Source organism: Megalobrama amblycephala, linkage group LG15 (assembly GCF_018812025.1).
Source record: "Megalobrama amblycephala isolate DHTTF-2021 linkage group LG15, ASM1881202v1, whole genome shotgun sequence".
NCBI lineage: Eukaryota > Metazoa > Chordata > Actinopteri > Cypriniformes > Xenocyprididae > Megalobrama > Megalobrama amblycephala.
In genome coordinates this window covers 4,580,384-4,605,123 of record NC_063058.1, presented here as the reverse complement: position 1 = coordinate 4,605,123, position 24,740 = coordinate 4,580,384, and the positions used below count along the sequence as shown (strand labels likewise).

Below are 24,740 nucleotides of genomic sequence, written 5' to 3'. Positions count from 1 at the left end.
CAAATTCTGAGGCAGTGAACATGTGTCCTTCTCAGGTAATGTAATCCCAGAATACATTATAATGCCAAACTGATTATAAATATAACTATATCTGTCTGATTACAAATGAAAAACTATTTCACTCGATTCTTGTGTTCAGTGTATTTTGTGCTTTATTGGAGGAAGTCAATAACTTCAGACTATTTTAAATTAATATAAGCATTAGCTGAGTCACGTATGCACTTATGATCTCTTGAGGAGGATTTTGATGTTTAGGACGCTGCATTAGAAGCTTCAAATCATAAACAATACAGAAATAGCAGCTAAAACACTTTAGCTTTCAAAAGAAGTGAGCTGCATTTGCCAACAGTAGACAGCAAAGCTTCTGTGTGTCTGTGTACATGAACATAAATCTGAGATTAATACAGAAATTACAGAATTATACAGAGTTTAATACACACTATGATAAAATAATCAAAAAATGTCAATGTTACATATCAATATATTTGTTACAGCTCTGCTAATGTGAATTACAATTAACTTCATCACTCAAGGTTGAGTTTTAGTTTTAGTAGTGTTTATCATTAAATATTGTCAAAACTATAAATATCAACATTTAAAGACACAAATTCTCTTTCATCAGTTTTATATAATTCAAGTTTTCTTAGTGTCTTCTTCATGTTTATCATCCTTCTTTACTCTTCTTGGGAAAAGTTTTGAGATCTTGGGTAAAGCAAGTGTTCGCCTGGTTCCTGAATGTTCCACAGACTCCGGGATGGACCGCAAAGACCCGAATCCTGAGCTGTGAGATGAGACTTTTGAGCGTGATGAACTAAAAACTGAACTACTGTCTGCTGATGATCGTGATCTGAATGAACCGTAAGCAGAACTTCCCACAGACCTTGTGTCCGATCGCTCATCTCCACTCACTGTGGAAAAACATAAATCAGTAAACGGCGTAAAACTTGTATAGAACAAATTTCTGACATTTAAAACTCTCAATATATTCCTAAAAATAATGAAGCCTATTAGTAATTATTACAGCTGTCCTTTAAAGGTGCAGTATGTAAGAATTTTGTCCGCTAGAGATCGCTAGAGGCCTATTTAAAACAGGAGTAGCTTGATGGCAAGTTTGAGAACGAAATCTTGGGACATGTGGTCTCCACCTCAACGGATGGTGCAAAAGAATCGGGATAGGACTCGGGAAGAAATCACATTCACTGATGCGATTATTAATGTTACTGTAGTATAAAGCAGAGCAGGACCGAGTGTTGTGTGAGCTGAACATGGTGCGTTCACAGCAGACACAAATATGAAGTGTTAAGCGCAAGTGATTTACATGTTAAGTCAATGCAAAGACGTGAATAGACATCCTGCGGCACGAATTGAGCTTTTCAGGTGTTTGATGCGTGATTCGCACAAATCGTACAAGTTGAAAAATCTGAACTTTGGCGAAAATTTGCGCCACGTTAACCAATCAGGAGCTTGCTCTAGTAGTGATGTGATTTACGATGTAGCGAGCGGAGGCAGAAATCTGAAACAGCAATGGAGGACAAAATCATTGTCGCTGTATGATACATCTTTGTACTTTTATTGAAACAGGAATAAAAAGGATCTTGCTTAGAAGAAAGTGAGTGAGGAGGTCAGACAATCTGGTAAGTTGTAAAAAATGCTCCTTACTCAATTTGATATATATATATATATATATATATATATATATATATATATATATTGAGACTACAAGCTAGCTGAAGACGGTAAATTGAGCTTATTCACCGTATTTTTCCCAACTACTTTCCCGCTGACAAGTTGATGCGTTTAAGAGGAAGTGTGCAGAAACGAGACTGGAGCCGCATGGCAGAAACCCCTCTCACGACGCAAATTTGCATCTGTTGTGTTGTGAATTTCACACACAAATGAAGCAAGTAAACTCAAAATGTTCAAGCGTCCGTCTATTATTCGCACAAGTCGCGTCTGGTGTGAATGCCCCATCACGAGCAGCGGGACTTTTATTATGCCACACTCGCCGCACCACTTCCGTTTTCCCGGTATTGATTATGAGGTAACGCAGCTATGTTTATTGTATTAGATTCATTTGTCTTTGTTGAAAATTAAGTTATAACGTTACTTTGTGTGTTTGCTCGGCTGCTGCAGTGAGACACTGTTACACACTGCAGTAAGATAGATCGCAATTGACAGGCGACTCCTCACACGTCCCGCAGCCTTGGTTAAAATTGCAATTATCTCACGATTTACAAATAGTAGTTGGAAACATTTGGGATATTGTAAGTACTCAAGTTAACAAAATATATAACACTGTCCTAGTGGTTTCTGGATATTTTAATGCAAAAATATTGCATATTGCACCTTTAAAACATTAAACAAATACTTTATTAATCAGATGGGATTTTTTTTAATACTTATTCCTGTTTTATCAATGAAATTTCTTTACTACAAGCCAGATCACTATTTATTGCAAGTATATAAAGCTGAAGAAAAAAAGTAATATGTGCACATCCCAACTCAACTAAGGGCAGGTGTTCGATCATCAAAGTCACTCCAGGATAAACAAACAAAAACCTGCACACTGCCACGGCTGCTCTCGGAATTTATTAAAAGGACAATGTTTCGACCAAAGAGGTCTTCGTCAGGTCAGGCAAACAGTGGATAGTGACAAAATGGCAGTTACTAAATGTAAAGTAAAGTGTAGAAAATGTAAAGTAACTGCCATTTTGTCACTATCCACTGTTTGCCTGACCTGACGAAGACCTCTTTGGTCGAAACATTGTCCTTTTAATAAATTCCGAGAGCAGCCGTGGCAGTGTGCAGGTTTTTGTTTGTTTATCCTGAAGTATATAAAGCTGACCATAAAGATTTATAGAGACTGAAACTTTCAAAATGAGGTCAAACTAAATATTAAATGAGCTTTTTATCTTATTTCAGATCAGGTTTTCATTTATTGCCATAAATTAAATATCAGTATTGTTATTTGTGTAAAAATTTACAAAATGGCAGATGTAGAAAGGGTCCAAATTTTGTGATGGGGGAAAAAAAACATAGTAACAGATTTATGACAATCTACATTTAAATATTACAGGTGCATCTCAATAAATTAGAAAGTCGTGGAAAAGTTCATAGATTCTCTATGGGGTTCAGGTCAGGTAAGTTTGCTGGCCAATCAAGCACAGTAACACCATGGTCATTGAACCAGCTTTTGGTACCTTTGGCAGTGTTGGAAGGTGCAAAATCCTGCTTGAAAATGAAATCAGCATCTCCATAAAGTTTGTCAGCAGAAGGAAGCATGAAGTGCTCTAAAATTTAAAAACCTGGTAGATGGCTGCGTTGACACTGGACTTCAGAAAACACAATGGACCAACACCAGCAGATGACATGGCAGCCCAAATTATTACTGACTGTGGAAACTTCACACTGGACTGCAGTGGCTCTTGATGCACTGACTCCAGCTTCAGTCCACTCCTTTTGAAGCTCTTCTAAGTTCTCAAATCGGCCATTCCCTTCACTTCCCTACCACATTTTTCCCTTCCAGTCAACTTTCCATGCATATGCTTTGGCACAGCACTCTGCGAACAGCCAGCTCTTTCAGCAGTGACCCTCTGTGGCTTACCCTCATTGTAGAGGGTCTTGATGATCGTCTTCTGGACAACTGTTAAGTCAGCAGACTTCCCCATCCCCTGTTGCGATTACTGACCTAAACCCAGTATTTATACCCTGAGAATGGTAATTTAATAGAACTTGAAATTAAATATTCTAATAATTTGAGATACTGATTTTTTTTTTTTTTTTTTTTTTTTTTTTTTTTTGATGAGCAGCAAGCTGTAATCATCAAAATGAAAACAAAAAAAGTCTGGAACTATTTTACTTTGTCTAATAAATCTAGAATATATTTATATTTTTATTAAATTACAGAAAAAAAAACTTGTCATGACATTCTAATTTGTTTAGATGCACCTGTACATTTTCACAATTAAACAGATGGGATTCATGGAAAACACGGGCTCTAATGCTTTAAAAATGTCACAGGGAGACTAAAGTTATTGAAAGTGTCAAATAAAACAAAAGATACTCACTGTTTGGTGGAAATTCCATGCTGTTATATCGTTTTATCACATAACTTGTGTGAGATGTATCTCTAGAACGTGATGAACTGAAAAATGTTTCTGCTCCTGATCGTGATCTGAATGAACCGTAAGCTGAACTTCCCAGAGAGCCTGAATCAGATCCATCATCTCCACTCACTATAATAATGAAAGTAGAGAGCAGATCAGAAGAACATTTATATTAATGTGTTTGACAGACACTTTATTCCAAAGAAACTGACATGACATTGAAGGAATATATTCATCAGTTCATGTGATTGTAATTCATTCAGATGGTCAACATTATGTCAACTCTAAATGGGTCAGAGAATTGAGGATTCTCTTCATTGCAGCATTTTGGTTCACACAGAAACAGAAAATATTAAATTATTACAATATTCAAGTTGTTTTACTTTGACCCTGCAGCTCTTGCCTGGAGGATATTCCAGAAAGCAAGGTTAACTTAACGTCACATACACCCTGAACTCTCAGTTGTGGTTGAGGTTGAGTTGAGGTTATCCGCTTGCTTACTCTTAAACATACCCAGGTATGTCACATAACCTACTTTCTAGAATAATACCCCCCTGGTTTCCTAATGAAGCCAAACAGGATTTAACCTGGTCAGTCAGGATAGGAGAACATCTGACAAAAATTAAGTCTGGAAGAGGTATTAGTGAGTGTTAGAGCTCAACCAGTCGCCTGTTGCACAAAGCCGGTTTCAGTTGCTAGCCAGGTAAGTTCAAGACTAGTTTGAGCAAACTCTGGTTCCCTTTCAGTCGGTCACGTTCGACGTACATCAGTAGTGACAGACAAATTGGGATATCGCTAAAGAGTAAAAGTATAATAACAATGATAATATTTTGTGATGACGGCAACAGTAATATCAGTAATAATAATAACAGTAATAATAATAACAGTAATAATAATAATGACAGTAATACTAAAGATGGTGTTGACGGCAATAGTAATATCAAAAATAGTAACAGATAACATTAATAATAACAATAATAACAGTAGTGATGCTAAAGATGGCGAATAATAACATTTATATCAATAATAATAGTGACAGAAATAACAGTAATAATAATAAGAATATAATACTAAATATGGTGATGATGATAATATTTTGTATTGACAAAACATTTTGTATAATATTTTGTATTATCAATAATATAATAACATTAATAACAACAATAATAATACTAATACTAATAATAATAATAATAACAATAGCAATGCTTAAGATGGCGATGATGATAATATTTTGTGATGACGGCAACAGAAATATCAATAATAATAATAATAATAATAATGATGATGATAAAATGACAATAGTAATAATAATAATGTAGTAATGAAATAATGACACATACCTAACACACACCACACCTCTCCTAGCTTCTGTGTCAGTGTGCATGTATTTTTTTCCCCTCCTTCTCATTCACAGTACATTTACTATTTGTATGTATGCCTAAACTGAGGTGGTGCATTAAAAGAAGGGTGTGGTGCATTAAAATCACCATTCGGTGCATTAAAATCATGTGTGGTATATGTGTCCAGACAATTTTGTGAGCAGTGTGAGCAAATTTCTGATGTGAATCCCATTTTAGACAGCCTTTCACCTGTGTAGTGTGTTCTATGAAGAGTCTTATACTGTATGACATGAAGGGTGGCATTTTTAGTCATGGAGTAGATGTAGATATTTTTACAAATTTGAGTCCAGAAGTCGGTATCAGGAGCAATCGAAAGGACTTCTTCCCATTTGATTGTTGGTAAAGTTATGGTTCTATTTGAATTAGTTATAATTTTGTACATTTTGGAAAGTAATTATTTTCGGGGAGGATATATTAACTATATCTGCTAATGCGGAAGGAAGGTGAAGACTGATGGTTCTATTGTTGATTTTGGATAAAACAGCTGATTTGAGTTGCAGATAATTCAAAGAATTGATACCGTACTCCTGGACTAAGTAGGAAAATGAAACAAAGTTGTTAGACTGAAAAATGTGATTAATATGTGTGATGCCCTTTTCTGCCCATTTATGGAAATTGAGTTTTTTTTTTGTTGCTTGTGAAATCAGCTTTGTTCCAGAGTGGGGTGAGTTTAGGCTGTCAGAGAAGAGGCTATTGTCAATGCTTTGAAGCATGGGTGGTGTTTAATGGACTGACTGAGAAATGGGATGTCTGATATGTGCAAGTTTTCGCAGAGTGATCCCTTGTGAAAAAGAAGTGCACTTAATTGTATTGAAAGTGTACTTTTTGTGTACTTCAAGTCTTAAAAGTATACTTTTTAAAAAGTGCACTTGCAGATAATATAATATAATTAAAATTAAAGGCCACTTAATTGTACTTAAAATGAATATACTTTAATGACAATATTTATTAACACACTTAAGTGCACTTTTTAAAAATGAACTTTGTAATAATGTCTAATTAAGTTGTACTTGAAGAAATTACACTTTAATGACAATATTTATTAACATGCTTAAGTGCACTTTGTAAAAATGCACTTTGTAATAATGTCAAATTAAGTTTTACTTACAGAAAGTACACTTTAATGACAATATTTATTAACATGCTTAAGTGTACTTTTTAAAATGCACTTTGTAATAATGTCTAATTAATTTGTACTTAAAGAAAGTACACTTTAATGACAATATTTATTAACACGCTTAAGTGCACTTTTTAAAATGCACTTTGTAATAATGTCTAATTAATTTGTACTTAAAGAAAGTACACTTTAATGACAATATTTATGAACATGCTTAAGTGCACTTTTTAAAAATGCACTTGTAATAATGTCTAATTAATTTGTACTTAAAGAAAGTACACTTTAATGACAATATTTATTAACACGCTTAAGTGCACTTTTTAAAAATGCACTTTGTAATAATGTCTAATTAAATTTTACTTACAGAAAGTACACTTTAATGACAATATTTCTAAATATGCTAAAGTGCACTTTTTAAAAATGCACTTTTTAATGATCTCTAATTAAGTTTTACTTAAAGAAAGTACACTTTAATGACAATATTTATTAACATGCTTAAGTGCACTTTTAAAAAATGCACTTTGTATTAATGTCTAATTAAGTTGTACTTAAAGAAAGTACACTTTAATGACAATATTTACTAACACGCTTAAGTGCACATTTTAAAATTGCATTTTGGAACAATGTCTAATTAAGTTTTACTTAAAGAAAGTACAATTTCAAGACAATATTTCTAAACACACTTAAGTGCACTTTTTTAAAAATGCACTTAATTTTTTTACTTAATTATGACTTTATAGTGTTTTAAATAAGTACACTTATTTTGATGTATTGACTAATATGCTAAAGCACATGAAAAAATAATTTATTTTAATTTCAATTTAAGTGTGTTGTCCAAAATTACATTTGTTAATGTATTTTAAATGTGCTAAGTCTTTAATATATAGTATACTGTGTGCATTAATACACCTGAAATGTATTTTTCTTTTGAATTTCAATACACTTGCTTATACAGTATAATCCAGTACAACTTATTGTTGAAATTTTTATCACTAGCTCCTGCTCTAAACTCAATTAGTGTCAGTTTTCTACATAATATTTGACATAAAATGTCATTCGTGGAGTGCTGAATTTGTGATACTTAATGCAATAGTGCTGTACTTTACATATGTGTCTAATAATTTTAATATCATTATGTTGTTCTAAGTCGAATAAACATATTTAATTGCATTAGTTGCAAGCAAAGGTTTAACAAATCTAAACAAAATTAATTTGAATTCATATTCAGTTAAAATACATTAATAATTTTAATCAGACTAAACTGTAAAAATGATTGACTTTTAGTTAGATGAATGAGTCAAGTTCCCTAAACGTACAGTCGAACTACAACAATGAACTAGAAAACTTCAATTTGAACAGAAATTAAATCATGCACATAGCCTATAAACTTTTTGTTTAATGCGCATGCGCCAAAATACTACGTCATGACGGCGCACTACTTGACTTCACCAGAGTTTGAAAAATGCACTTTCAGCCATCTTTCTGTGATCGCGATGCGCGAGGCAACTCTGCTGATCAAAGAAGAAGAAAACAAAGGAGTGCACGTTTGGATGACTACAGATGAGACGTTATGTACTACAAATAAAGAAGCAAGTAAGTATCTTGATATATGCTCTCTTCATTTTTATTTTTTCACCGTAACATAGCAGTTCTTATTGCCATTAAGAGTGTAACTTGTTTAGTTTAATCGCAATATGGAGGGGAATTAATCATGTTTACTATATTTTTTTTAATGATTGCATTATAATAATTTCTTATATATGAATGTGATCGCGTGTGTGGGCGTGTTTAAAGAATTTGGTTGCTGAAAATATTTAATTGAACTCTGACTTTTTAAATCATTTTAAATGACTTAAGGTTAAATTTGCAGAACTAAATTCAAAGATCTGATCTTGTAACATTCAAAGACATTTACATTTAATCCATCGAATCACTATTATAACCACCAGTAATGTTCAATAGATCACCCCCTCTAGAAATACTGCTTATAATCTATTTTTCTTTTTGCATTTGAAAAGTGAGGTGTTCAATTACTGTTTGTGTTTGTAATATGTAATATTTTTGTGCTTATCTAGTTATATATTCATTTTGTAGGATCACTACAGATCTGTCAATGGAGATACAGTGCAAGCTGTTTGGAATCAAAGACCCGTATTGATGAGGTGATGTTACAAGTTTTGCCATTAATTCTGCCATTAATTCAGCCAGCACACCCTGATCACACATTACAAGCTAAACACTGCCATCAACTATCCTTATAGCTTTTAAATGCTTTGAATATTTTCTATTTGCAAGTTATACATTCTCACATGTGCACTTACAAATCCCCATCTCATCAGTATATATTTATAATGATATTATATCATTATTTTCAAAGCAAAACGCATTCTGTGTGAACACCCGCTCAATTTGCTTGGGTCTTGGGTTATTTATCTATATTTGTGTAATTGATAAAGTTATATTTAATTCCCTGTAAAGTAGGAATAATAACATTTATAAAAATGTTCTCTATGTTTAAAGGCCAGTGTCAGTGAAGATGGTGTGGCCACTGGAATCCTGGTGTTTGTGGGAAATGTGAAGGAGCTTCTCCCAGGATTCTACAACAGTGTTGTCCTGATGACTGAGGTAATTCATCTTAGGTGATGCAGTTGCGGTCAAAAGTTTACTTACACCTTGCAGAATGAACTGCTTCATCAGGGAAGTACTAAATAAAAAGACAACATGCAATTTTTTATGATCCCTTTTATTGTTAAAATTATTTTGCAGATACTGCAAGGTGTTAGGGTGATTTGCCTACAGTGGTTTAGGCTGCAGGATGGCCGAATGACTAAAGAAACGTTATCAGACAAGAAACTTATAGTTTTCTACCATCTTGCTATTACCACCCACTGCCACTTATACCAACAATGGAAATAAGTGCAGTTATAATAGCAAAATATGTGGGAGATCATTGCACATCAAAGTTAATACCTAATCAAAACTAGTTAGCACATAATTTATAATTGAAATAGTTTAATAATATTTGGTTTAGGACTGCACGATTGGCAAAAAAAAAATTCTGCAATATATATTGCGATATGAAAAAAATTCACCAGATGACTTAAATAGCTCTATTTGGAAAGAAGTAATCATTCTAGGAGGATTGGGTTGATTTGAGTGAATGCACATAGAAAATAATGAACAAATTATAAGCATAGATAAATATAGAACAAAGATACAAATTAAATAAATAGTGCTTTATATTTTTCAGCTAAGTCTAACAGTATTCAGTAGGGCTGGGTATTGACAATGTTCACGATTCGATTCGATTTCTATTCACAAGCTTGCAATTCGATTTCGATTCAATATCGTTTATTTTGGATGTATATCAGATACAGTTAATGACATTTTCTTGAGGAAAAAAAATCTCTCAAATAATGCTATAAACTAGACGAGGGAGTCACTTGGTACTATATTACTATAATATTGAAGGTTAAAATTAACTTATTTACATACAAACACTTAAATTACAATAAATAGTTTTTTTATAATAAAGTTATAATACTAATGTCACATTCAGGGTGTGACACTGGCTCTTCCTGTTGTTTGTCTTGTCCTGTCAATTTTCAGCAGCTCGTGATTGTAGCAATCAGTGCTAGGGTGCTTAATCACGAGCTGATCTCCCACACCTGTCGCTCGTTCCCTTTACCCTTTATATGCCCAGCTGTGTCTCCCCTTGTTGTCAGTTGATCACTTCATGTCGCGTGGATGTTACGTGTCTGCTCTACGTTTTGCTCTACGTTTTGCTCTACGTTTTGCTCTACGTTTTGCTCTACGTTTTGCTCTACGTTTTGCTCTGTGTCTCACCTGTTTGTTCTTTGTGTTCAGGACCCTTAGACGAGGAGTTTTCATGCAAGTATTTTCTCTTGCTGGGCTCGTACTCGTCCTCTGCCTGGGTCATCTGCTCTCCTGCTTTTTTCAGTGGTCTCTCCTGCCCCTGTCTGCTGTGTGTGCGCAGATACCACGAGAGCCACCAGTTTCCTCACACTGCCACCTGTACTTTGACTGTTTCATTTGTGTGTGTCAGGTTTGGTCCTGAATAAACTTATTATTTTTTTTTTGTTCACCGCAATTTGAGTCCTCCCTTCATCCACCTTCCGACAGAATCAACTGACCAACGATGGACTCAGCGGACGAACTAGAATTATGACGAGCTATTGCTCAGCAGGGCATTCTGTTGGGACGGCAGCAGGAGGAGTTGTCAGCTTCTCATCGTGCTATGACGGAGATGTCACGCCAGCTAGCCAAGGTTACCCAGCGGCTCGAACGGCTTCAGCCGCATCCTCCTGTTGATCCCACTTCACCAGGTCTACCTGACACTGAGGGGGCGAACCCCCGCCGATCTGAACCCCGCCTTAATCCACCTGCTCCATATTCCGGTGAGCCGAACTCATGTCGCTCATTTCTTTCACAGTGCTCATTAACTTTTTCACTACAGCCTTCCTGCTTCTCGACGGAGAAAGTCGAGGGTAGCCTTCGTCATCATGCACCTGGCCGGGCTTGCTAGAGAGTGGGGAACAGCTATGTGGGACAATGAGCACGATTGCTGCAGTTCATATGAGGATTTCTCAGCGGAGCTTCGCAAGGTATTTGACCGTTCGTCACTGGGAACCGAGGCGGCACGGGCATTGTCGCTGTTACAACAGGGGACCCGGTCCGTATCGGAATATTCAATCGAGTTCCGCACACTCGCAGCGTCCTGTGGGTGGAATTTGAAAGCACAGTGGGACCATTTTCTTCATGGCTTAGCTGAACACATTAAGGATGAGATTTACTCACTGGAATTACCCCCTACACTTGACGGATTGGTGGACCTCGCTATCCGGGTTGACAACCGGATTTCCCTTCGTTCTCAGCATCGAAGGGCGGGGTTCCCTCACAGATCTGTCAGCAACGCACAAAACACAGGAGTGGTTGCATCACAGCAGTTCGGTCTCTCTGAGGAGGAACCCATGCAGATCGGGAGAGCTCATCTGACTGTCGCGGAGCGGCACCATCGCCTCGCCAATAACTTGTGTCTCTACTGCGGGGAGGCGGGGCACATGGCTGCGGCTTGTCCCTTAAAGGGGCGACGCTCATCCTTCAGAGGACGACGCACGGTGAGCGTTACCAACACGCTACTGCCGTCTGGTGGTCGATCCACTCTCCCGGCTTTACTGCAGGTCGGGGGGGCGGTCCATCGTGTGGCGGCTTTAATTGATTCTGGGGCAGAGGGTGATTTCATGGATATTGGAATGGCCAAGCAGTTGGGCATTTCATGTTCTCTCTTGGCTGAGCCGATTTCAGCCAGAACAATTTGTGGTACCCCCCTCACAAGGATTATTCATTCCACAGGGCTTGTTAGCCTCACCATTTCTGGGAATCATGCTGAGGAGATTCGTTTCCTATTAATTCATTCTCCTTCTGCTCCAGTGGTTTTGGGGCACACTTGGCTGGTTAAGCACAACCCTCACATCGACTGGGCTCTTAATTCCGTATTGGCATGGAGTCCATTCTGTTTGTCTCAGTGTTTGGTGTCTGCTTCTTCCCCTTTAAAGTCTATTTCTGTGTTACAGGAGGAACCGGTGAGCCTGGCGGGTGTACCAGAGGCTTACCATGATTTGAGAGCGGTGTTCAGTAAGTCCCGAGCTTCATCTCTTCCTCCGCACCGCCCGTACGACTGTGCGATAGAGTTATTACCTGGCACTTCTCCACCTAAGGGGCGCCTATATTCGCTCTCCGGTCCTGAGAGGGAGGCCATGGAAAGATACATCAGCGATTCTCTATTAGCCGGTATAATACGTCCTTCCTCCTCTTCGGCCGGGGCGGGGTTCTTCTTCGTGGGGAAGAAAGATGGATCATTGCATCCCTGTATAGATTATCGGGGGCTGAATGACATCACGGTAAAGAATAGCCACCCTTTGCCGTTGATGTCTTCAGCATTCGAACTCTTGCAGGGAGCAACCATCTTTACGAAGCTGGACTTACGCAATGCTTACCACCTAGTTCGGATTAGGAGGGGGGACGAGTGGAAGACCGCTTTTAATACCCCTACAGGTCACTTCGAGTATTTGGTCATGCCCTTTGGACTCTCAAACTCCCCAGCGGTCTTCCAGGCACTCGTCAATGACGTGCTCAGAGACATGGTCGACCGGTTTGTATTTGTTTACCTCGACGACATCCTGATCTTCTCCCAGAACGAGCGCGACCATGTTCAGCACGTCAGGCGAGTGTTACAGCGGCTACTCGAGAATCGTTTATTCGCTAAGGTGGAGAAGTGCGAGTTTCACGCACGGTTGGTTCCGTTCCTGGGTTTCGTTCTGTCGCCTGAAGGCATCCGAATGGATCTGGGGAAAGTAAAGGCGGTTGCTGATTGGCCCACCCCAGATAATCGCAAGGCGGTCCAGCGATTTCTGGGGTTTGCCAATTTTTACCGACGATTCATTCGGAACTTTAGCCAGGTCGCCCTACCACTGACGAATCTCACTTCCACACGAATTCGTTTCTGTTGGTCAACGCTGGCTCAAAAGGCGTTTGAAGAACTAAAGAGCCGCTTTGTTTCGGCTCCGATTCTCACTAACCCCGACCCGTCTCGTCAATTCATTGTGGAGGTTGATGCGTCAGAGGTAGGAGTGGGAGCAATTTTGTCTCAGAGGTCACCTTCGGACAACAGAGTACACCCATGTGCATTCTTTTCTCGTCGTCTTACTCCTTCGGAACGGAATTATGACATTGGGAATAGAGAGTTACTGGCTGTTAAGTTGGCATTGGAGGAGTGGCGTCACTGGTTAGAGGGCGCTGGGGTTCCATTCTTAGTTTGGACCGACCACAAGAACTTAGAATATATTCGATCCGCTAAGAGGCTAAATTCTCGGCAGGCTCGCTGGGCATTATTCTTCGGCCGGTTTATGTTTAACATCTCCTATCGGCCCGGTAGTAAGAACGGTAAGCCCGATGCACTCTCACGGATTTTTGAGTCTGAGGCTAGTCCCACTTCCCTGGTGACCATCGTGGCCCCCAGCCAGGTGGTCGCGGCGGTTACTTGGGGAGTGGAGTCCAGGGTCCGTGAGGCGTTACACGACGTCACGATTCCCGCGGGGTGCCCAGTGGGTCTGCTGTTCGTGCCGGAGTCGGTCCGAACTGCCGTTCTTCAGTGGGGCCACTCATCCAGTCTAGCTTGCCACCCGGGAGTGGTTCGAACGTGTGCGTTAATCAAGCAGCGGTTCTGGTGGTCCTCGCTAGCGCGGGATACTCGGGAGTTTGTTTCGGCCTGTCCGGTGTGTGCGGTGGGTAAGGGCTCTAATCGACCCCCAGCAGGGCTACTCCGACCGCTGTCAATCCCTTCAAGACCCTGGTCACACATAGCCATGGACTATGTCACGGGCCTACCCCCGTCTAGTGGCAATACCGTGGTTCTTACCGTGGTGGACAGGTTCTCGAAGGCGGTTCATTTTATTCCCCTCCCCAAATTACCTTGTCTTAGACCTTGTCTCATTGTCTTAGACCACGTTTTTCGCATTCATGGCCTCCCGGTGGAGGTGGTTTCTGACAGGGGTCCCCAGTTTGTGTCAAGGTTTTGGACAGAATTCTGTCGACAGCTGGGGGCGACGGCGAGCCTATCCTCAGGTTATCACCCTCAGACGAACGGTCAGGCTGAGCGAGCCAACCAGGACTTGGAGAGAGTCCTGCGCTGTGTAGCGTCGGCAGAGCCGTCAACTTGGAGTTCCAGGTTAACCATGGTCGAGTACGCACATAACTCACTCCCGGTCTCATCTACGGGATTATCACCCTTCCAGTGCTGTTTAGGCTACCAGCCCCCATTATTTCCCTCCCAAGAATCCAACGCCATTGTTCCGTCCGCGCATTCGTTCATTCAGAGGTGCCTTCGTACTTGGAGGCTCGCCAGAGAAGCCCTTTCTCGGACTGGCGAAAGGAACAAGGCGTCGGCCGTCACCGTTCTAAGCCCCCACTTTACGTGTGTGGACAAAAGGTTTGGCTGTCAGCTCAGGACATTCCTCTCAAACTTCCTGCACGTAAACTGGGACCCAAATTCATTGGACCGTACATCATAACCAAGGTGCTTAACCCGGTGACGGTTCGACTTAAATTACCCCCCCGATTTAAGAGAATTCATCCGGTGTTTCATGTTTCCAGAATCAAGCCCGTTATTCGCTCCCTACTTCAGCCCCAGACCTCTGCTCCACCGCCCCCCAGACTCATCGAGGGGTTACCTGCCTACACGGTACGGCGACTTCTTGATGTGAGGCGGAGGGGCAGAGGTCATCAATATCTGGTAGACTGGGAGGGTTATGGTGCGGAGGAGAGATGCTGGATTCCGGCTCGGGACGTGCTGGACCGCACTCTTATTGACCAATTCCATCGGCGTCATGGTGAGTCCTCTGGGGACACCAGGAGGCGTCCCTGAGGGGGGGGGGTTCTGTCACATTCAGGGTGTGACACTGGCTCTTCCTGTTGTTTGTCTTGTCCTGTCAATTTTCAGCAGCTCGTGATTGTAGCAATCAGTGCTAGGGTGCTTAATCACGAGCTGATCTCCCACACCTGTCGCTCGTTCCCTTTACCCTTTATATGCCCAGCTGTGTCTCCCCTTGTTGTCAGTTGATCACTTCATGTCGCGTGGATGTTACGTGTCTGCTCTACGTTTTGCTCTGTGTCTCACCTGTTTGTTCTTTGTGTTCAGGACCCTTAGACGAGGAGTTTTCATGCAAGTATTTTCTCTTGCTGGGCTCGTACTCGTCCTCTGCTGGGTCATCTGCTCTCCTGCTTTTTTCAGTGGTCTCTCCTGCCCCTGTCTGCTGTGTGTGCGCAGATACCACGAGAGCCACCAGTTTCCTCACACTGCCACCTGTACTTTGACTGTTTCATTTGTGTGTGTCAGGTTTGGTCCTGAATAAACTTATTATTTTTGTTCACCGCAATTTGAGTCCTCCCTTCATCCACATTCCGACAACTAACTTTAGAATTACATAATCATATTTCTACTAATTTGTAGAATAATTCGTTTTTCGAAATATAAACATTTAAATCATGGCTGTCATAATTTATTCAAACATCCATTAAATACATAAATTAATTATAAATAAAATAAAAATTTAAAATAAAATTCTAATGAATATGTAACGTGGTGCATATAATTAGCAGAATGCTCCTCTCTATAGCTGACTAATGAGTTTATGCTGAATATGATTTTTCTGAATATTTATATGTTTTGTTTTGTTTTTCTTTTCAAAATTACATTCACTGTAATGCTGGAGAAAGATTTTAGGAGAAACCTTTTGGTCCTGTTTAATGTTCGTGCTAGTAAAGGTTTCAGAGCTTATAAGTAACTAGGTTCGATAACACTTTACAATAAGGTCTCATTTGTTAACATCAATTAATATATTAGACAACATGATCTAACTATGTGCATTAACTTTTTACAGTATTTATTCATCTTTTGTTAACATTAGGTAATAAAAAATATAGTTTTTTCAAGTTAGTTAATAAAATGTATAGTCATTGTTCATGTTAGTTTACAGTGCATTATCTATTAACATATGTAACTTTTGATTTTAATCATGCATAAGTAAATGTTAAAATGAATATTAACCAGGATTAATAAATGCTTTGAAGTATTTTTCATTCATAGTTCATGTTAACTAAAATAGTTAACTAATAAAAAGTTATTGTAAAGTGTTACCCAAAGTTTTGAATCTTTTCTTTTCTTTACATTTTGTTTGTATACATTTTTGTTTGTATCTTATTTATCATCTTATAGATCATACCGAATGATTTTATCTGAAAATGTAAAAATGCAGAAAGTGATGGGTAGGTTAAGCTTTAGGTACTTTGTATGTGAGGGAGAAAATGATATAAGCATATAAGCCTCTCTGTCCTCCAGACTCTTTCTATATGAGAGTTAAAGTGTTGTAATTGTTTGTGTTTGTATAGTGTTTCTTGGGTTTTTCTTGTGCATCAACAAAAAGGTTTTTGTGTATTTGTTTTAGAGATTGTTTTGTCGATAAATGTATGGGTTTCAATTTGCATTTGTGTTGATTGCAATATTTTGAAATATACTAAATTGTAACTTCATTATTATATGTAACTACAAATAATGTAATAACAAATGTAAATAATGTAATTACAAATGTATTAAATGATATAACAGTGTACATGTAAATTACATTGAAGTATATTTTAGTTCACATTAATTGCTTGTCAGTACATTCGGAAGTACACTTTTACCATATTTCAAAGTACATAAAAAATTGTATTAAAGTCGCACTTAAGTAGTTTAAAAAAATCACTCAGAAATTCAACTTATTGCATTTAATATGAACTTAATCTGTGATACATTTGAAATTAATTACAAATAGAATGTACTTAAGCGGCTGAAAACATTACATTTAATTCACACTTAAGTGTATTAATAACTGATATTAAAATATATTTTATTTCACATTAATTGCTTGTCAGTACATTGAACAGTACACTTCAACTATATTTTAAACATACTAGACGTAATTATGAAGGTTATCATAAAGTTGTATTAAAGTACCACTTAAGTTGTTCAAAAAAATCACTCAAAAGTTCAACTTATTGCATTTAATATGAACTTAATCTGTGATACATTTGAAATTAATTACAAATAGAATGTACTTAAGCGCTGAAAACATTACATTTAATTCACACTTAAGTGTATTTATAACTGATATTAAAATATATTTTATTTCACATTAATTGCTTGTCAGTACATTAAGCAGTGCACTTCAACTATATTTTAAACATACTAGACGTAATTATGAAGGTTATCATAAAGTTGTATTAAAGTACCACTTAAGTTGTTCAAAAAAATCACTCTTAAGTTCAACTTATTGCATTTAATATGAACTTAATCTGTGATACATTTGAAAATGAATGAATTACAAATAGAATGCACTTAAGCGATGAAAACATTACATTTAATTCACACTTAAGTGTGTTCTTTTTAAGTATATTATTTGTGCAATAAGTACACTTCATAAAAATATACTAAAGTGCACTTTTTTTCACAAGGGATTGTTCTATGTCTAGCCATATAATATCTGACTGAGTGGGATGAGTCCATTTATATGTATTGAAGTTGGTTTGCTAGTGAGTAATGGTAAAAATGTGGGGCTTCTAATCCTCCTTAAAATTTGGGTTTTTGTAAAGTGCTTAATTTTAACCGTGGTGGTTTATTTTTCCAGTAGAATCGGGTAATGATGGAGTCTTTGCAGCGATCAACCTGAAGGATGCGTACTTTCATGTCTCAATTCTGCCTCGATAAAATGACAATAGTAATAATAATAATGTAGTAATGAAATAATGACACATACCTAACACACACCACACCTCTCCTAGCTTCTGTGTCACTGTGCATGTATTTTTTTACCCTCCTTCTCATTCACAGTACATTTACTATTTGTATGTACACTGTAAAAAATGATTCTGGGTTTTAGTCAAGTGGACAAATAAAATCATGTCCTGTCAACTTGCAGTGTCTCACAACACAATAGGATGCGTTATATCAACCTCAACTTGAAGGGAAATTGAAAACTTTAAATAACGTGTTCATATAACAACAAAACATAAGTTCTGTCAAGTTTCTTTCAAATGCGCATGTGCCAGAAACTCTACGTCACGATGACGTACTATTTTACCGAATTTGAGACAGACGCGCCATCCGCCATTTTCTGCACGAGAAGCTGCTGCAAGATCACGCAAGAAAAGATGATGAAGGAGCCCGCGTTTGAACGACTACAGAATAAAGATGGACTTTATGGACCGCAAATAATGAAATGAGTAAGTATACCTTGATTTGTGCTTTCTTTAATGTTAGTTTGGGCATGTTTCGTTAGCGCTCAGCGTCCGGGTTAGCCTTGTTTAGTTAGCCCTCACTATCCACGTTTTGATTTCAGGCATTCATATTTTGCGAACTAAGACAACTTGGTTAATAATCAATAGTCACACGCACTGCCAGACAAATTTATGCTCGCTGGACATCGAGCTGCTGTCGAGACGTGAGCAGAAAGAGAAGTCGTCTTTAACTATTGTAAGGTAATGTTAATAATAAATAACATTACAGAAAACAGTGTACATATAAGTGACTTTTAAGCGTGTTGGTTGTTTGTTGTTATATTATAAAAATGCCTGATTGATTTATGTTTCTTAAACGCTCAGTTGTTGTTCTTTCCATACCATATGATGTTTTTGAGCACGTGCACACTTCTGTATAACTAACGTTAACTTGTATTAATGTAACGTCAGAATTATGTTATGTGTATAAAACCTTTTCACCTAATAAAAACTATCTACAGTATTGCTCAGTTTTATATTGCAACATCATCTCTATAATATTTAATTTATCACCCAGCCATAGAAATAAAAAGTGATGATAATGCCTCGTTATATTTGGGAAGTATGATTTTCAGTGAATATTTATATTTGTATAAATTTTTGTGTATTTGGCTGGATTTTAACTTTTTTTCTTTTATATTTGCAGGATCAGTACAGTGGAAGCACAACTCCATATCGATGAGGTGGTGTTGCAAGATTTGTATACACCAAAAACCTTCTTGCTTTACTAAGGTACTTTTGTTGAAATACACATGATTTTCTAGGTGTTCACATTGAAGGGTTAGTTCACCTAAAAACGAAATTTCTGTCATTAATTACTCACTCTCATGTCATTCCACACCTGTAAAACCTTTGTTCATCTTCGGAACACAAATTAAGATATTTTTGATGAAATCCAAGGGTATCTGATCCACACATAGGCCGCAACATCATTGCACCTTTTAAACATCCAGAAAGGTAGGTTTAAATAGTTAAACATGGTTTAAATAGTTAATGTGACTACAGTGGTTCAACCTTAATGTTATTAAGTGACAAGAATACTTTTTGTGCGCAAAAAAAAAAAAAAATCAACAATTTTAACCATTGTCATATGTAGTGAACTCTGTGCAGTCCTCCGATCCTGTGTCAGCTGTGCTGTGCTGCTCATGTGTTCAGCTACGGCCAATACTGAGTTGGCATTAGTTTGTAAACAAGGAAGCCTGCACTGAGTTCACTACATATCACAACAGTTCAAATTGTTAATTTGTCAAATAGAATAAAGTTTTTTGTTGTTGTTTTTGGCACACAAAGTATTCTTGTCACTTCATAACATTAAGGTTGAACCACTGCAGTCACATGGACTATTTTAACAATGTTTTCAACTACCTTTCTGGACTTCAAAAGGTGCAATGACATTGCTGCCTGTGTGTGGATTACATACACTTGGATTTCATCAAAAATATCTTTGTATTCAGAAAATGAACGAAGGTCTTATGGGTATGGAATGACATTAGGGTGAGTAAATGATGACAGAATTTTCATTTTTGGGGTGAACTAACCGGATATAGTAATCAATTTTTTTACTCTTTCCACAAAATGCTGTTTCGTGTGATCATCTCCCCAGAGAACATTCAAAAAGTTCGAGTTGATCCTGTTCCAGATTCTGTTGACGGCCTCAAGCTTGAACCTAAAAGCAGGCTCCAGCTGAAAGACACTTTTGACCTTCAATAAGAAGATGAAGACTTCCATGATTTCTGTAACCTTACATGTGTAGCTGATCTGTCCAAAGACAAGGTGACACTGAAAGTCCTTTTCACCCTCTTTCTAGATACATGGTCAGACTCCAGTTTAGACACTGCAATTTAAAGTGAATCATGATCTCCATCAACTTCTTTACCCAGCATCCATTCATAGCCATCTGCTGCCCGTTCGCAGCCATGGCCATGAAAGGTTGTGCTGTTCTATTAGAAGATATGGGAAAACTTAATGTCCTAAAGACCAGTTCTGTCATGTTGAGTGAAATGAAAATGTTTTAACTTCCTACATGTTTTAAATTAGTACTGTTGAAGACTGTCACCCTGGCATCTTTGTTAAATTTGTAAATGTATTTATTTTTTTATAGATCAGCAAAGAATTCACCAGGCTTGTGTTAAAGGACCTGAGCAAGTCTGTTTTTGAAGGCCTAGATGGTCATCTCTCGAAGCTGATGCAGTTATTCAGGTCAAAGCATTCCAGAAATGACTTCAATACTAGAGAGCCTTAATAAGGATGTGAGTCAGTTTATTTTAATGCAGTCTTTCTCTCCCCAAAATGACAATTCTGTGATCATTTACTCACGTTCATGTTTGTTCAAACCTCTATGACCTTTTTTCTTCTATGGATCATAAAACTAGTGATAGTTATCTTCAAAAATTGTAAAATAGGCAACATGACTCGGCCACTGCTTTTACTGCGTGTTGACTTGTCCTTTATAGAGCTTAACCTAGCCACTGTTCATTTTCATTGAATGGAATTAAGATATTAATATTTTATATTAGCACTACAAACTTACAGGCAGGTGTGTTGAACCAGGTTGGAGTTAAACTCTGCAGTATATTATTGGCCCTCCAAGAGCAGGATTAGACAACCCCTGATTTAAGTGGCATGAGCGTGTTACATACACTATTTAATCTTAATTTGGTGCTGAAGAAAAATGTAACAAACAACTGTTTTTTTGCACCACTACTGGTGATTAATTTTCAACTGAAGTATAAAAGTGTAAATGTGTAAATTTGAAGTAAATGTTTTTGTGGTTTTTATTTTTTTCTAAAAAGCATCAAAGACAGGGAGGGGGAGGAAAGGATAGGCAAATAAAGAAAAACAAAGGATTTAAAGAATAAAGCTGGTACTTTAACCATCCTATATTTTACAGACAACAAAGGATGAGGACAGCAGCATTGCTGGGCCTGCCATGGTACATGCGAGAGACTCAAAATTCATGAAGATATGCAAGGTAAGGAAAAATGTTAGGAAAAACATTGGGTCTCTTATAGGGTTAGTCCACCTAAAAATGAAAATTGTCATTAATTATTCACCCTCATGTTGTTCCACACCCGTAAGACCTTCGTTTATCTTCGGAACACAAATTAAGATATTTTTGATCAAATCCAATGGCTCAGTAAGGCCTGCATTGACAGCAAGATAATTAACACTTTCAAATAACTACTAAAGGCATATGTAAAACTGTTCTTGTGACTACAGTGGTTCAACCTTAATGTTATGAAGTGACAAGAATACTTTTTGTGAGCTAAAAAACAAAATAACTTTATTCAACAATATCTAGTGAAGGGTGATTTCAAAACACTGCTTCATGAAGCTTCAAAGCTTTACAAATCTTTTGTTTTGAATCAGTGGTTCAGAGCATGTATCAAACTGCCAAAGTCTAATGATTTCAGTTAACGAGGCTTTATTACGTTGTGTTTTGAAACATTTAGAAATGTCAATGGTTCACGTGACTTTGACAGTTTTATACACGCTCCGAACCACTGATTCGAAACAAAAGATTTGTAAAGCTTCTAAGCTTCATGAAGCAGTGTTGAAATCATCCATCACTAGATATTGTTGAATAAATTTGTTATTATGTTTTTTTGGCACACAAAAAATATTCTTGTCACATTATAAGGTTCAACCACTGCAGTCACATGAACTGTTTTAAATAGGTCTTTAGTAGCTTTCTGGGCATCTGAAAGTGTAAATTGTCTTGCTGTCAATGGAGGCTTCACTGAGCCATCGTATTTTATCAAAAAGATCTTAATTTGTGTTCTGAAGATGAACGAAGGTGTCTTGGAGTTGTGGAACGAAATGAGGGTGAGTAATTAATGACAATTTTAATTTTTGGGTGAACTAACCCTTTAATTTGCAGGGGTCTGGGGATTATATTTGTGTATTTGCTTTTAAGTAATAGTACCTTGTTTTGTTTACATTCTATAAAGCCCAGTGAGCGTGAAGAGGATTTGATCAAGGGTGTGGTGATTGGAATCCTAATGGTTGTGGGAAATGTGATGGAACCTCTCCCAGCGATCTACAATGACGTTGCCCTGGTGATTGAGGAAGAAGTGGTAATGCATCACCTTAGTGATATACCTAATGCTTTTCTGAACCTGATGGGCCTGGACTATCCAAACATTGACTACCCAAAGGAATTAAAATTCACTTTTGAAGTGATACAGCACCCGTTTATAGGAGTGGGATCAGACTTTTGCACTGCAAGTGTTCACTCTTTGAAGAGGAGGTTGCTGCGATAAGATGGAAAACGAACAATCTTTTTTCCTTCTTGCTACTGTTTAAAGGAATAGTTCACCCAGAAAAATGAAAATGTGATGTTTATCTGCTTAACCCCAGCGCATCCAAGATGTAGGTGACTTTGTTTCTTCAGTAGAACACAAATTATGATTTTTAACTCCCAACGGTTGTGGTCTTTCAGTCGTATAATGGGTGTCAATGGGAACTCCATCTATTAGAGTCAAAAAAACACGACAGACAAATCCAAATTAAACCCTGTGGCTCGTGACGACACATTGATGTCCTAAGACACGAAACGATCAGTTTGTGCAAGGAAACTGAACAGTATTTATATGATTTTTTACCTCTAAAACACTACTATGTCCAACCTCGTTCAGCATCCGGTTAGTGAGGTCTGATTACGCTCTGCTTCAATGAGTGCAAGACATCACTTCCGTTGTCAAAGCGTGAGACATCACTTCCATCATCAGAACACGTTTTTTTGACCTCACCAACCGGATGCTCAACGCAGTTGGACTTAGTGGTGTTTTAGAGGTAAAAAGTGATATAAATACTGTTTGTTTTCTTGCACAAACTGATCGTTTTGTGTCTTAGGTCATCAATGTGTCGTCACGAGCCGCAGGGTTTAATTTGGACTTGTCTGTGCATGTTTTTTTGAATCTTATAGATGGAGTTCCCATTGACACACATTATACGACTAACAGACGGCAACGGTTGGAGTTAAAAATCATCATTTGTGTTCTACTGAAGAAACAAAGTCACCTACATCTTGGATGTGCTGGGGGTAAGCAGATAAACATCACATTTTTGGGTGAACTATCCCTTTAATTGTTGTACTGTTTTAAAGTTTAAGAACATTGTTGTTTTAGATCTCATTGTTTTAGATGTAACATTGGTATTCTTGGAATTTTTTAGGGCTACAACGATTAATCGCGATAAACACAGACGTAAACACAGACTTTTATTTTTTTTATTTCAGCCCTAGAATTTTTTCAAACTGACTCTTTTCTTGTTACCTTGTCCTGCTTACCCTTTCCTTCTCATGTTTCTACAATTGGGAATTAAAGACATGGTTTTTGAACAGTTTAATGTGAAGTTTTTTAACGCAGCTGCTTGTGAATTCTTCATGTACATTTTTACCTGCAATGAAAAATATCTGATAATGACAAGGAGAGTTATTTGTACTATTTTGGCTTAAAGATGGGTCTGATAAAGAAGTCTGCACGTGTTTGTGTGAGCTGTGTATATGTGAGGGTTTTTCTTGTGTAGCGTTTTTATATCTTTGCAAGAGAACTCTTTGTGTCTGTGTTTTTTGGATGCATCGTATGTTAAATAAAATAAATGTTGAGAGTTTCAATTTTGCATTTGTGTTGATTTCATGTATGTGGATCCAGATAGATATCCATAACTTCTTGACAAACCAATGAAGTCCAGTCAACTCAAATAGTTAAGTTATAATGTTGAGGAAAAATTACTATTTTATGTCAGTTAGACTTATTTCATGGTTGGGAAAACATGAAAAATTAAGTTCAACCAATATGTTTTTCAGTTGACTCAACTAACAATTCTAAATGCTCATTAATTGATATAGTATGTTGGCTCAATTTACTGCAAGTTATTTCAACAACTACATATAAGTTGAGTGAACTTAACACCTAATGTTGGCTAAACTTGACTAAGTCAATGCAACAAGATGACTTGACTAAGTCAAGTTGGGTCAACAAATCATTTTTTACAGTGTATGCCTAAGCTGAGGTGGTGCATTAAAAGAAGGGTGTGGTGCATTAAAATCACCATTCGGTGCATTAAAATCATGTGTGGTATATGTGTCCAGACAATTTTGTGAGCAGTGTGAGCAAATTTCTGATGTGAATCCCATTTTCAGAGGGAAGGGACAGAGACCCTTCCTACGGTTTGCGTTCGAGGCTCAGGCATATCAGTACAAAGTCCTACCCTTCGGAC

The 24,740-nt window shown here is 37.6% G+C and overlaps 1 protein-coding gene and 1 long non-coding RNA gene across 2 annotated transcripts in view; one reads left to right on the top strand and one right to left on the bottom strand.

Moving 5' to 3' along the window:
* Positions 1-24,740, bottom strand: part of LOC125246551 — a 224,906-nt gene that overhangs the window by 55,214 nt on the left and 144,952 nt on the right.
* On the top strand, positions 18,196-22,954 carry LOC125246663. The gene is made up of 6 exons (XR_007179908.1): positions 18,196-18,464; positions 19,165-19,250; positions 20,122-20,291; positions 20,620-20,767; positions 21,409-21,489; positions 22,469-22,954. It is a non-coding gene; the product is annotated as an uncharacterized LOC125246663 (long non-coding RNA).